At 34.6% G+C, this 15522-nt stretch overlaps 4 non-coding genes across 4 annotated transcripts; 2 read left to right on the top strand and 2 right to left on the bottom strand.

Moving 5' to 3' along the window:
- Nucleotides 1-2491: 2491 nt before the first annotated feature.
- Nucleotides 2492-2562, bottom strand: Trnag-gcc (transfer RNA glycine (anticodon GCC)). The gene has a single exon. It is a non-coding gene; the product is annotated as a tRNA-Gly (tRNA).
- A 1432-nt stretch (nt 2563-3994) lies between these two features.
- On the top strand, nt 3995-4066 carry Trnap-ugg (transfer RNA proline (anticodon UGG)). The gene has a single exon. It is a non-coding gene; the product is annotated as a tRNA-Pro (tRNA).
- A 6803-nt stretch (nt 4067-10869) lies between these two features.
- On the bottom strand, nt 10870-10940 carry Trnag-gcc (transfer RNA glycine (anticodon GCC)). Its single transcript has one exon. It is a non-coding gene; the product is annotated as a tRNA-Gly (tRNA).
- A 1432-nt stretch (nt 10941-12372) lies between these two features.
- Trnap-ugg (transfer RNA proline (anticodon UGG)) lies at nt 12373-12444 on the top strand. Its single transcript has one exon. It is a non-coding gene; the product is annotated as a tRNA-Pro (tRNA).
- Nucleotides 12445-15522: the final 3078 nt, after the last annotated feature.

A 15522-nucleotide genomic window follows, 5' to 3' on the forward strand; every position in this document is an offset into this window, starting at 1 on the left:
AACAATCTGAAACAATGTGCCACTTGTCCGAACTTCGCTTGGCATAGTCCAGTTCTAGACCGGTTTGAGACTTTTCGGATAAATATAACAATACCTTGGTATTGAATTCGGAATACAGCAGTCGAATTCCCTTGTGTTCAGAAATCTACCTAAACATACTTTTCCAAGACTTCGTCTGATTTCCATTTACTATTGAAAAATATCGTCTGACTTCCATGTTTTCTGCAAGTTTCCGTCTGACTTTTATTTACCTTTTCAAGATTCAATCCGAGTCCCATTTCTGTCTCACTTCAAACTGGGTTTGTAATAGGCTGATAATATTGCAAAATCATTTCATTGTAGCTCTAATTCCAAAATGTACTGATGAAAGACATTGGTGGCATTACTTTTACTAGACTTCTTGATTGCCAGAGAATTGTTTTAGCATTAATTTTGCAACTCCCTATTTTATGATTTACTGAGGTTTGAGTTCTGGATAGAAACATCAGGTGTGCTTTTGTTTCGATAGGCAGAAATGCATTTCTGCACATTCTCAGGCATACAGTTCTATGAATGCTATGGCATGCAGTTTAATACATCCTCAATGACAAAATAATTGCTTTTGATTTTTGGATTCACGGGGCATCCATCAAACGAGGGACATTCTGTATGAGAAACCCCATCTCCTGATGGAAGACTTTAAGTTGTGGCGTTGGCATACAAAACATAAGTGAGCGACAATTAGCTTACAGCGAAAAACGCTAGTACAATTTAGGACCATGCACACATTCTGAATGTAAAAGTATCCTTTCATCGACTTGGAATCAAATGAAGGCCGCCAGCGTCTGTATATATATATATATATATATATATATATATATATATATATATATATATATATATATATATATATATATATATATATATATATATATATATATGGCTCTTAGATCTTTCTACAAGACACATGCAAGTAGAGAAATGGTGTTCATTTCTAAGGAGGTTGTGAATCAAATAAAATCCGTCCTGAATTAGTTTGTAAGCAAGACATTAATGGACGCAATTCGCACTATTGGTACAGTTTTCCTATCCTAAAGTTTGGTGTATTGCTTAGATAAAACCTGCAATCAACTTTGCCTAATGCATCTACTGCAAATATATTTGTTTCGTTTACTATAATATTCAACGCTGGCAGCAAGATCATGTATAATACTAAAGGTTTAGTAAAGAACATGCCAAATATCTGGTACACCAGGATTTCCTGAGGAAAAACTAATGATCTGATCTCAAATCCAAATAAAGATGTTTTCATACAAAATTAATAATCTTACTTTATAATCTACAACCATATACACAATAGGCCTTCAATATGTTATTGATTAAAAAGACATTATTCAGATAGGCCCAATCTCCTACCCGCAATTAAGGAGAAACTTCAATCACACAGTAGAAATACAGTATAGATAACAGTTTGCCTTTTAAAAAAAAAATGATTGTATGTTGTTTACACATATATGTATGTTTGCGTGCGTGCATGTTTGCGCATGAGGATATAGTTTATCTTTCAAACGGTGTAATTGTAGATATAACAGTATGTCGTACATTTATTCTTAATGACGTTGTAGAGTTTTGAAATTGCAGGCTGATTATAGTTCTATTTGTTGTCCTCTGAAATGTAATGAAACCCATGACAGGTTGATCATCTAAACATTTACATCTCCAATGATGACTTTCCTACATATGACATTGTGCAGGCATAAACTTTGAACTCTTGTGTGATTTCGAACGAGAGAGAGGGAGAGAGAGAGAGAGAGAGAGAGAGAGAGAGAGAGAGAGAGTGCGAGGGAGAGAGAGGGAGAGAGAGAGAGAGAGGGAGCGAGAGAGAGAGGGAGAGAGAGAGGTCAATGATCGTTTGATACAGTAATCTGTAAATAACACAAAAACATTGTGAATGGGAACTTAGTATCATTCCTTTCAGTCTGGATTTGAAATCAGTTCAATGAAATTCGAGTCAAAGTTGGCTGGAGAAGGTCAAACGTGAAACGAGGTTTACAGACAGACATAAATGTTGAAATAAATTGAAGACATCTCTAAAAGAGTATTCTAGTGTCATAAAGTAAATGATAATAACACGTTCAGTACACTGAAATGTTCTTGTGTTAAAATAATTAAGGGCGATAGGCATCGTCATCCGGATTTAAAGATTAACCTCTAACTGAAAAATGAAGGTTATTACGCTCTTCCTACAGTTCCAATTAGAAACTCCTTATAGACAAGATAAGGATCTGTCCCATTGTAATGGAAAGCTGTTTTGCACCAACATCCATGTTTTTTTCCGGGAAGCGAGGGACACTCAGTGTGAGACATCCAAGCTTCTGATTCAAGGACTGTTCCGATTTCAGTTGTGGAGTTGGCATAAAACACAAAAGTGAGGGAAAATTAGACTAGGGCAAAAAGAGTTATTACAAATATTGGATTATGCAAACATTCTAAAATTATATATAAAAAAATTTGCATCGGCCGGGAATCGAACCCGGGCCGCCCGCGTGGCAGGCGAGCATTCTACCACTGAACCACCGATGCACATTATTCCCTTGCTTCGTAAGGGCCTATCTCCCCACCGTGTCTTTACCTTAACTGCCTAATGTCATTTACATGTCTGTGTCATCTAATTCAGTAGGCGTTGATTTATTGATTGACTGCCTATGGGGTTACAATGCATGCTGTTAGAATAAACCGACACAACACATCTCTTTATTTGATTCTGAAACGGCGTAGATTACTTGGATTGAAGCACTTTCTAAATTGGAGACAGCCACATGATTTCTCACTTGCTAGTCTCTTCAAAGGTCTTGTCTGCTTGAATTTCATCTCACATCTATCCACAAGATGCATTTTAGTAGAAAACGGTATTCGTTTTCAAGGAGGTTGTAAATAGAACAAAGTCTATCCGGAATTGGTTTTTAAGCAAAATATTGATGGACGAATTCATAATATTTGTACAGATTTCCTATCATATCTTTAACGAAAGATGAATGTGCTGCTTAGAGAGAACCTAAAACGAACCTTGCCTAATCCACCTACTGGAATTATCTTTTTTGTTGTTGTGAAAATCAACTGTCAAATTAATGGTATGACCGTCGACTAGAATGGCAAATTTGGCTTCCATCGACACACATCAGCATGCATTCATCTTTATGCATAATCCAAGTGTCAAACGGGGACGCCGGCGAATGGAGAATGCTGTTTGATCAACGAATTGTCCAAGGGTCTATCGGCAGCAATTAATATTATGTAGATCTGAAACTCTTGATTATTATCAACAGTAAAATTCAGATGAGTTGGATTTCATTTAGAAGCATGCAAATAAAATATCATTTTAATTCTAAATATGTCTTCGTCATCGGAAATCGACTTTATCTTAAAGCATGTTAGTCTAAACAAAGTCAACTAATTACTTTTCATTTATTACCCACAACAACAATCAGCTTGATTGCATAGTTTCGGTCTTGAATTTAGAGAACCAGTCTGTGTATACAACAATGAATAATGTCATCCATAAATTACATATATTACAAAACACAATCTTCAGAGAAAACTAAGAGAGAAAAAGAAAACACTTTATAGGAACATTAAGTTCCTTCCTATCATCTGGTCTTAAATGATGCAAAGATTATTAAAATTCATTAAATTTAGTTTGATCATGGGTCATTTGCGACAGTTTTTTCTCCTTGGAAGAAGGACTTATATGTGTATGTCTCATAGATTTGGGAGATTAGCTTTGAAGCAAACTGAATAGTAAATGATATCAAAAGACTGATATTTCGAAACAATACTATTTGTGCATGAAATGTACACAAGGAAATGAAATATGTACGTTTCATCTATGATATAATCTTTTCATGTGCAAGGATCTGAGTAACAGCAGCGCACTGATATCAAGCTGTAGATAAGGTACGGCTCGTATGCAGGACAAATATAAAGGCGGATAATGGCACGATTATTTCCCATGTGAGGCTCGTTGGTCTAGGGGTATGATTCTCGCTTTGGGTGCGAGAGGTCCCGGGTTCAAATCCCGGACGAGCCCACCATTTTGGAAATGAAAGTTAATACTCATTTTGTAGTATCCTGGTAAATGGTTGAAGCAATCTCTCGGGACAGCCATGAGTGAAATATTTCATTTTCAATTATTCGTGTAAATGCAATACTTTTGACGGATTGATTTCGGAAACGCTGGTGAATTGTCATTTCTCCAAAACTTGAAATAGGTTTTCATATAGTTAGTCAAGTACAATTAATTGGAAGTTAACTTCCCAGAACCCCATTTACGACTTCAGCTTCAGAGGATGTACGGAAATTCTTGAACAAATATAACTACTGTATGGACCAGTGGATTAGCATAGTTTTTCATTGCACTCTTATCTTCCTCTGAACAAAGTTAACCTCCACACCCATACAGAAAAAGTTTGTTTTAGACATCCTTATCAAAATGTATGCTAATAATTATTTAACTTCTGCCAGTTTTGATTGCATAGTTTCATTCTTGAATTTAGGGAACCAGTTTATGTATACAAGAAAGACTAATCTTAACCACAATTACATATGTCAGAAAACACCATCGTCAAAGAAAACTAAGAGAAAAAAAAACACTTTATAGTGACACTAAGTTCCTTCTTTTCTTATGCAATAATGATTAAAATTCATTAAAATCAGTTTTTCCTTTGGTCATTTGCGACAGTTTTTTTTTGTCCTTGGAATAAGGACTTATATTTGGGTCATTATCTTCATTATTTGGACATAATATCGACAAGTAACTGGAGAAGAAAGCCTGGCGATGAATGTAAAAACAAAAGTAATTTGAAGTTATTCTGTCTTCTTGTTCTGAAGCAAATTGAATAGTTTAATGATGACGAAAGACTAAGATTTTGAAACTTTACTAGTTGTGTATGAAATGTACTCATTCTCAAAAAGGAGCATGCCCATCAAGATATATAGACAGATAAAGCTATCGGTCAATCGATAGATTGATATATAGATATATATTTCATCATTCCAACGAAGGAAGATACCCATCAAGAGAATCAAAATACTTGAACAGGCAATACAATAGACATATAGGCAGACAAACAGGCAGACAGGTTTACAGTGGATTGAGATTGAAACAGACATACAGTTATACATAGAGACAGACAGATAGATGCGAATGAATCTATGTACCATAAAGGTCCCGAAGAATGTTCATTAAAAGTAAATAAATTAAATGCCTTTTGGTTTCCTCTGCATTCTCTTTATACAGTTTAAACAATACATAACATAAAACAGTTTTCGCATCATATGAATTATATTTTCAACTTTACAATTTTCACTTGTTTTAACGTTAATTGCTAGGTCTGAATTAATTAGAAACATTCACCACTTACTACCATTCGATTTACACTTTTAAAAACCAGGCTTCTCGATACTCGGAAGACTGGATCTCGCCCAAAATGCTCCTTATATTTTCATTTCCTTTGTAAGCTCTATTCAAAGTGTAACTTTGAAACGCATCAGGAAATTGTTGTTGCAAATCACACAAATATTCACACAAATATTCTCTTGCAAACTTTGATTCATATGCTGAACATCGATTGAAACTAACAAATAACGTAATTGTTATCTTTTGTTGTGTAAGGTTGTAAGGAATGCAAAGAAGAAAAAATAAGAACGTCGATTAAAACCAGCAAAGAACATGTGTGCGTGTGCGTGTGTGTGTGTGTGTGTGTGTGATATGGATTTTTAACGTAGCTTTAATAATTTATCAGTCATATCGCTACGATGTCCGCAGTGCGACAGATTATAGTTACGTCTAGCACTGGGGCATCATGCCGCAGACATGTAGCATGATGTCCCACCCAGTCATATTATCCTGACACCAGGCGGACCAGTCCTAACACTAACCTCTTAATGCTGAGCGTGAAGCGAGGCAGCTGTTAGTAGCATTTTGTAAGTCTTTGGTATGACTCGACCGGGGATCAGCAAAGAACGTAATTGGTAGGTTGTGATTTTTCTTGTTGAGAATCTTTATTCTTCTTAAAACATCAAGTCTCAGTTTACCCACTTTCTTGATTTTCTAACCTATTTCACGAAAAGCAACAAGCAAACATCATTAAATGTTGTTGATTGTTACAAATCGTGTGGGAGATATGTATTGGGAATTTGACAATGCTCCTGAACGTACGACTTATTGGAAAAGTATTTTACGTAACAATTGATGAACCTCCTTTAAAACTATTCTAGTGTCCAGATTATGTTTTAAAGTAAGTATATGATACTAGTTTAAGATGATGCGCCAAAGCATATTCACCCCTGAATTTTCAATCAAGTGTTCGGTTCGTTAGAAAGCGAAACCATACAAAAGGCATATGGTCAATTAAGTGTTTTATCGTTGCAGTTCAAAGATGAACAAGTAAGTCAAATTAGGAAAACTTTGATGTTCAAAAAAATTCACATTTACTCTGCGAATGTATGTCTGTCCATATAATCAGTAAGAATTAAGAATAAAATGTCTTCAGTTAGTTCGCTCTAAAATTGTAAGACATGTTCATGAAACTTGGTCTGTCCTTATTTCAAAATCAACAAATTTCATTTTACTCCCGTTCTCTTATTGTGTGTGTCTGAAGGTGATAAATACCGACTACCACTTGATCAATATCATAAGTAGGTAACATCTTCGGCTAGAGAGTTTATTCTGTTTCTCGGATTTTCAAATGCAACTGTTTCTGCTATAACTATGCATCACCACGGCTCCTGTTCATTCACTGGCTTCGTATGTAACTGCACGTGTTACATTTCCAATAAGTACCATGTGCTTGAAGAGGGTTTCCGTTCTTTTAAATGTTTTGAACGCAACTGATCGTGCAAAAATTGTGATAATCACCATGTCCTGGAAGAGGTCTTCTGCTCTTGCTGAGGAGTATAATGCAGTGTATGGCTTCAGACACCATGTGCGGCCAGTGATTTCTCTCCCTTTAAAGGTTTCAATTGAAATAAATAGTCGCATAATTGCGATTCGAATTCAATTGAATATATTATAATTTTCTTCCTAAGTTATGCTTTCGGTGAAAATAATATCGGTGTTTTCTCGTTGTGTATGTGACATATGTTGGGAAGTTATATTTGTAGTTGTAGATGGCTAGATGATCAACCTGTCTTGCATTTCTTTACCTTTCAGAGATCAATCTTCAGGACTTCAATCAGCCTCAGCTTTCAAAAGTTGACAACCCTATTAAGAATAAATATGCTTGATAAAGTTATATTTACAGTTATACGGTGCAACATTTTGGAATTGTTATCTTCACAGAGCTGTAACAACAATAAGTCATCTTGCAGATGCGGAACGTCGATTGAAACCAAAAAAGAACATAATTGTTAGTTTTAATTTGTAAGCTTGTAAAGAATGTAAGAAAGAAAAAAAGATCGACTTTAACCAACAAAGAACGTACTTGTTACATTTGTTTTGCAAGCTTTTAAGGAATGTAAAAGAAAAAAAGAACGTGGACTGAAACCAACATAGATCGTAATTGTTATTTTTTGTTTTGTAAAGTTGTATGGAATATAAAGGAGAAAAACTAAGAACGTCAAATGTAACTAACAAAAAACGAAATTGTTAGTTTTGTTTTGTTGAGAATATTTATTCTTCTTAAAACTTCAGGTCTCTGTTTAACCACTTGCTTGATTTTTCAACTTATTTCTCGAAATACATCGAACAAGCGTCATTAAATCTTGTTGATGTTGCAAAATCGTGTGGGAAATATGTGTTTGGAATTAACAATGCTCCTGAACCCATGCCTTACAGGAAAGGTATTTAACGTAACAATTGATGAATCTCCTTTAAATATATCCTAATGGCCCGATTATTCCCGTTTGCAAGTTTATTCTGCTGTATAATGTCAAATTTAGGAAATCTACTCCTTATTCCCTTTCTTTTTCGTTTTAATTTTAATTGATGAATGTTGGTTGTTATATCCAGTCAGGAAACTATTTTTCCTCCACATGGGTCCAAACGAGGAAACTATCCTCAATACACCTAACGTAAAAAATGGTAATTTATGGCCGTTGCACACCTTTATTTCTCCAAGTATACAGTTTTAAGAGGCTGTAAGTTTGGTCAGTTTTTTCCAGGAAATCATTTGTATCTTTAAAATATGGATAGTGTTTCTGCGCCAAAGTGTTTCGATCAAAATAAATCCGCTCGGCAACACGCTCAGTCTGTCTTGAACAATCTGAAACAATGTGCCACTTGTCCGAACTTCGCTTGGCATAGTCCAGTTCTAGACCGGTTTGTGACTTTTCAGATAAATATAACAATACCTTGGTATTGAATTCGGAATACAGCAGTCGAATTCCCTTGTGTTCAGAAATCTACCTAAACATACTTTTCCAAGACTTCGTCTGATTTCCATTTACTATTGAAAAATATCGTCTGACTTCCATGTTTTCTGCAAGTTTCCGTCTGACTTTTATTTACCTTTTCAAGATTCAATCCGAGTCCCATTTCTGTCTCACTTCAAACTGGGTTTGTAATAGGCTGATAATATTGCAAAATCATTTCATTGTAGCTCTAATTCCAAAATGTACTGATGAAAGACATTGGTGGCATTACTTTTACTAGACTTCTTGATTGCCAGAGAATTGTTTTAGCATTAATTTTGCAACTCCCTATTTTATGATTTACTGAGGTTTGAGTTCTGGATAGAAACATCAGGTGTGCTTTTGTTTCGATAGGCAGAAATGCATTTCTGCACATTCTCAGGCATACAGTTCTATGAATACTGATGGAAGACTTTAAGTTGTGGCGTTGGCATACAAAACATAAGTGAGCGACAATTAGGTTACAGCAAAAAACGCTAGTACAATTTAGGACCATGCACACATTCTGAATGTAAAAGTATCCTTTCATAGACTTGGAATCAAATGAAGGCCCCCAGCGTCTATATATATATATATATATATATATATATATATATATATATATATATATATATATATATATATATATATATATATATATATATATATATATATATATATATATATATATATATATATATATATATATATATATATATATATATATATATATATATATATATATATATATATATATATATATATATATATATATATATTTATATATATATTTATATATATATATCTATATATCTATATATATATATATATATATATATATATATATATATATATATATATATATATATATATATATATATATATATATATATATATATATATATATATATATATGGCTCTTAGATCTTTCTACAAGACACATGCAAGTAGAGAAATGGTGTTCATTTCTAAGGAGGTTGTGAATCAAATAAAATCCGTCCTGAATTAGTTTGTAAGCAAGACATTAATGGACGCAATTCGCACTATTGGTACAGTTTTCCTATCCTAAAGTTTGGTGTATTGCTTAGATAAAACCTGCAATCAACTTTGCCTAATGCATCTACTGCAAATATATTTGTTTCGTTTACTATAATATTCAACGCTGGCAGCAAGATCATGGATAATACTAAAGGTTTAGTAAAGAACATGCCAAATATCTGGTACACCAGGATTTCCTGAGGAAAAACTAATGATCTGATCTCAAATCCAAATAAAGATGTTTTCATACAAAATTAATAATCTTACTTTATAATCTACAACCATATACACAATAAGCCTTCAATATGTTATTGATAAAAAAGACATTATTCAGATAGGCCCAATCTCCTACCCGCAATTAAGGAGAAACTTCAATCACACAGTAGAAATACAGTATAGATAACAGTTTGCCTTTTAAAAAAAAAATGATTGTATGTTGTTTACACATATATGTATGTTTGCGTGCGTGCATGTTTGCGCATGAGGATATAGTTTATCTTTCAAACGGTGTAATTGTAGATATAACAGTATGTCGTACATTTATTCTTAATGACGTTGTAGAGTTTTGAAATTGCAGGCTGATTATAGTTCTATTTGTTGTCCTCTGAAATGTAATGAAACCCATGACAGGTTGATCATCTAAACATTTACATCTCCAATGATGACTTTCCTACATATGACATTGTGCAGGCATAAACTTTGAACTCTTGTGTGATTTCGAACGAGAGAGAGAGAGAGAGAGAGACAGACAGACAGACAGACAGACAGACAGACAGAGAGAGAGAGAGTGCGAGGGAGAGAGAGGGAGATTGAGCGAGAGAGGGAGCGAGAGAGACAGAGGGAGAGACAGAGGTCAATGATCGTTTGATACAGTATTCTGTAAATAACACAAAAACATTGTGAATGGGAAGTTAGTATCATTCCTTTGAGTCTGGATTTGAAATCAGTTCAATGAAATTCGAGTCAAAGTTGGCTGGAGAAGGTCAAACGTGAAACGAGGTTTACAGACAGACATAAATGTTGAAATAAATTGAAGACATCTCTAAAAGAGTATTCTAGTGTCATAAAGTAAATGATAATAACACGTTCAGTACACTGAAATGTTCTTGTGTTAAAATAATTAAGGGCGATAGGCATCGTCATCCGGATTTAAAGATTAACCTCTAACTGAAAAATGAAGGTTATTACGCTCTTCCTACAGTTCCAATTAGAAACTCCTTATAGACAAGATAAGGATCTGTCCCATTGTAATGGAAAGCTGTTTTGCACCAACATCCATGTTTTTTTCCGGGAAGCGAGGGACACTCAGTGTGAGACATCCAAGCTTCTGATTCAAGGACTGTTCCGATTTCAGTTGTGGAGTTGGCATAAAACACAAAAGTGAGCGAAAATTAGACTAGGGCAAAAAGAGTTATCACAAATATTGGATTATGCAAACATTCCAAAATTATATAAAAAAAAATTTGCATCGGCCGGGAATCGAACCCGGGCCGCCCGCGTGGCAGGCGAGCATTCTACCACTGAACCACCGATGCACATTATTCCCTTGCTTCGTAAGGGCCTATCTCCCCACCGTGTCTTTACCTTAACTGCCTAATGTCATTTATATGTCTGTGTCATCTAATTCAGTAGGCGTTGATTTATTGATTGACTGCCTATGGGGTTACAATGCATGCTGTTAGAGTAAACCGACACAACACATCTCTTTATTTGATTCTGAAACGGCGTAGATTACTTGGATTGAAGCACTTTCTAAATTGGAGACAGCCACATGATTTCTCACTTGCTAGTCTCTTCAAAGGTCTTGTCTGCTTGAATTTCATCTCACATCTATCCACAAGATGCATTTTAGTAGAAAACGGTATTCGTTTTCAAGGAGGTTGTAAATAGAACAAAGTCTATCCGGAATTGGTTTTTAAGCAAAATATTGATGGACGAATTCATAATATTTGTACAGATTTCCTATCATATCTTTAACGAAAGATGAATGTGCTGCTTAGAGAGAACCTAAAACGAACCTTGCCTAATCCACCTACTGGAATTATCTTTTTTGTTGTTGTGAAAATCAACTGTCAAATTAATGGTATGACCGTCGACTAGAATGGCAAATTTGGCTTCCATCGACATACATCAGCATGCATTCATCTTTACGCATAATCCAAGTTTCAAACGGGGACGCCGGCGAATGGAGAATGCTGTTTGATCAACGAATTGTCCAAGGGTCTATCGGCAGCAATTAATATTATGTAGATCTGAAACTCTTGATTATTATCAACAGTAAAATTCAGATGAGTTGGATTTCATTTAGAAGCATGCAAATAAAATATCATTTTAATTCTAAATATGTCTTCGTCATCGGAAATCGACTTTATCTTAAAGCATGTTAGTCTAAACAAAGTCAACTAATTACTTTTCATTTATTACCCACAACAACAATCAGCTTGATTGCATAGTTTCGGTCTTGAATTTAGAGAACCAGTCTGTGTATACAACAATGAATAATGTCATCCATAAATTACATATATTACAAAACACAATCTTCAGAGAAAACTAAGAGAGAAAAAGAAAACACTTTATAGGAACATTAAGTTCCTTCCTATCATCTGGTCTTAAATGATGCAAAGATTATTAAAATTCATTAAATTTAGTTTGATCATGGGTCATTTGCGACAGTTTTTTCTCCTTGGAAGAAGGACTTATATGTGTATGTCTCATAGATTTGGGAGATTAGCTTTGAAGCAAACTGAATAGTAAATGATATCAAAAGACTGATATTTCGAAACAATACTATTTGTGCATGAAATGTACACAAGGAAATGAAATATGTACGTTTCATCTATGATATAATCTTTTCATGTGCAAGGATCTGAGTAACAGCAGCGCACTGATATCAAGCTGTAGATAAGGTACGGCTCGTATGCAGGACAAATATAAAGGCGGATAATGGCACGATTATTTCCCGTGTGAGGCTCGTTGGTCTAGGGGTATGATTCTCGCTTTGGGTGCGAGAGGTCCCGGGTTCAAATCCCGGACGAGCCCACCATTTTGGAAATGAAAGTTAATACTCATTTTGTAGTATCCTGGTAAATGGTTGAAGCAATCTCTCGGGACAGCCATGAGTGAAATATTTCATTTTCAATTATTCGTGTAAATGCAATACTTTTGACGGATTGATTTCGGAAACGCTGGTGAATTGTCATTTCTCCAAAACTTGAAATAGGTTTTCATATAGTTAGTCAAGTACAATTAATTGGAAGTTAACTTCCCAGAACCCCATTTACGACTTCAGCTTCAGAGGATGTACGGAAATTCTTGAACAAATATAACTACTGTATGGACCAGTGGATTAGCATAGTTTTTCATTGCACTCTTATCTTCCTCTGAACAAAGTTAACCTCCACACCCATACAGAAAAAGTTTGTTTTAGACATCCTTATCAAAATGTATGCTAATAATTATTTAACTTCTGCCAGTTTTGATTGCATAGTTTCGTTCTTGAATTTAGAGAACCAGTTTATGTATACAAGAAAGACTAATCTTAACCACAATTACATATGTCAGAAAACACCATCGTCAGAGAAAACTAAGAGAAAAAAAAACACTTTATAGTGACACTAAGTTCCTTCTTATCCTATGCAATAATGATTAAAATTCATTAAAATCAGTTTTTCCTTTGGTCATTTGCGACAGTTTTTTTTGGCCTTGGAATAAGGACTTATATTTGGGTCATTATCTTCATTATTTGGACATAATATCGACAAGTAACTGGAGAAGAAAGCCTGGCGATGAATGTAAAAACAAAAGTAATTTGAAGTTATTCTGTCTTCTTGTTCTGAAGCAAATTGAATAGTTTAATGACGACGAAAGACTAAGATTTTGAAACTTTACTAGTTGTGTATGAAATGTACTCATTCTCAAAAAGGAGCATGCCCATCAAGATATATAGACAGATAAAGCTATCGGTCAATCGATAGATTGATATATAGATATTTATTTCATCATTCCAACGAAGGAAGATACCCATCAAGAGAAACAAAATACTTGAACAGGCAATAAAATAGACATATAGGCAGACAAACAGGCAGACAGGTTTACAGTGGATTGAGATTGAAACAGACATACAGTTATACATAGAGACAGACAGATAGATGCGAATGAATCTATGTACCATAAAGGTCCCGAAGAATGTTCATTAAAAGTAAATAAATTAAATGCCTTTTGGTTTCCTCTGCATTCTCTTTATACAGTTTAAACAATACATAACATAAAACAGTTTTCGCATCATATGAACTATATTTTTAACTTTACAATTTTCACTTGTTTTAACGTTAATTGCTAGGTCTGAATTAATTAGAAACATTCACCACTTACTACCATTCGATTTACACTTTTAAAAACCAGACTTGTCGATACTCGGAAGACTGGATCTCGCCCAAAATGCTCCTTATATTTTCATTTCCTTTGTAAGCTCTATTCAAAGTGTAACTTTGAAACGCATCAGGAAATTGTTGTTGCAAATCACACAAATATTCACACAAATATTCTCTTGCAAACTTTGATTCATATGCTGAACATCGATTGAAACTAACAAATAACGTAATTGTTATCTTTTGTTGTGTAAGGTTGTAAGGAATGCAAAGAAGAAAAAATAAGAACGTCGATTAAAACCAGCAAAGAACATGTGTGCGTGTGCGTGTGTGTGTGTGTGTGTGTGATTTGGATTTTTAACGTAGCTTTAATAATTTATCAGTCATATCGCTACGATGTCCGCAGTGCGACAAATTATAGTTATGTCTAGCACTGGGGCATCATGCCGCAGACATGTAGCATGATGTCCCACCCAGTCATATTATCCTGACACCAGGCGGACCAGTCCTAACACTAACCTCTTAATGCTGAGCGTGAAGCGAGGCAGCTGTTAGTAGCATTTTGTAAGTCTTTGGTATGACTCGACCGGGGATCAGCAAAGAACGTAATTGGTAGGTTGTGATTTTTCTTGTTGAGAATCTTTATTCTTCTTAAAACATCAAGTCTCAGTTTACCCACTTTCTTGATTTTCTAACCTATTTCACGAAAAGCAACAAGCAAACATCATTAAATGTTGTTGATTGTTACAAATTGTGTGGGAGATATGTATTGGGAATTTGACAATGCTCCTGAACGTACGACTTATTGGAAAAGTATTTTACGTAACAATTGATGAACCTCCTTTAAAACTATTCTAGTGTCCAGATTATGTTTTAAAGTAAGTATATGATACTAGTTTAAGATGATGCGCCAAAGCATATTCACGCCTGAATTTTCAATCAAGTGTTCGGTTCATTAGAAAGCGAAACCATACAAAAGGCATATGGTCAATTAAGTGTTTTATCGTTGCAGTTCAAAGATGAACAAGTAAGTCAAATTAGGAAAACTTTGATGTTCAAAAAAATTCACATTTACTCTGCGAATGTATGTCTGTCCATATAATCAGTAAGAATTAAGAATAAAATGTCTTCAGTTAGTTCGCTCTAAAATTGTAAGACATGTTCATGAAACTTGGTCTGTCCTTATTTCAAAATCAACAAATTTCATTTTACTCCCGTTCTCTTATTGTGTGTGTCTGAAGGTGATAAATACCGACTACCACTTGATCAATATCATAAGTAGGTAACATCTTCGGCTAGAGAGTTTATTCTGTTTCTCGGATTTTCAAATGCAACTGTTTCTGCTATAACTATGCATCACCACTGCTCCTGTTCATTCACTGGCTTCGTATGTAACTGCACGTGTTACATTTCCAATAAGTACCATGTGCTTGAAGAGGGTTTCCGTTCTTTTAAATGTTTTGAACGCAACTGATCGTGCAAAAATTGTGATAATCACCATGTCCTGGAAGAGGTCTTCTGCTCTTGCTGAGGAGTATAATGCAGTGTATGGCTTCAGACACCATGTGCGGCCAGTGATTTCTCTCCCTTTAAAGGTTTCAATTGAAATAAATAGTCGCATAATTGCGATTCGAATTCAATTGAATATATTATAATTTTCTTCCTAAGTTATGCTTTCGGTGAAAATAATATCGGTGTTTTCTCGTTGTGTATGTGACATATGTTGGGAAGTTATATTTGTAGTTGTAGA

This window comes from Sinohyriopsis cumingii, unplaced genomic scaffold, assembly GCF_028554795.1.
Source record: "Sinohyriopsis cumingii isolate HCF-2022 unplaced genomic scaffold, ASM2855479v2 utg002482l, whole genome shotgun sequence".
Lineage (NCBI taxonomy): Eukaryota > Metazoa > Mollusca > Bivalvia > Unionida > Unionidae > Sinohyriopsis > Sinohyriopsis cumingii.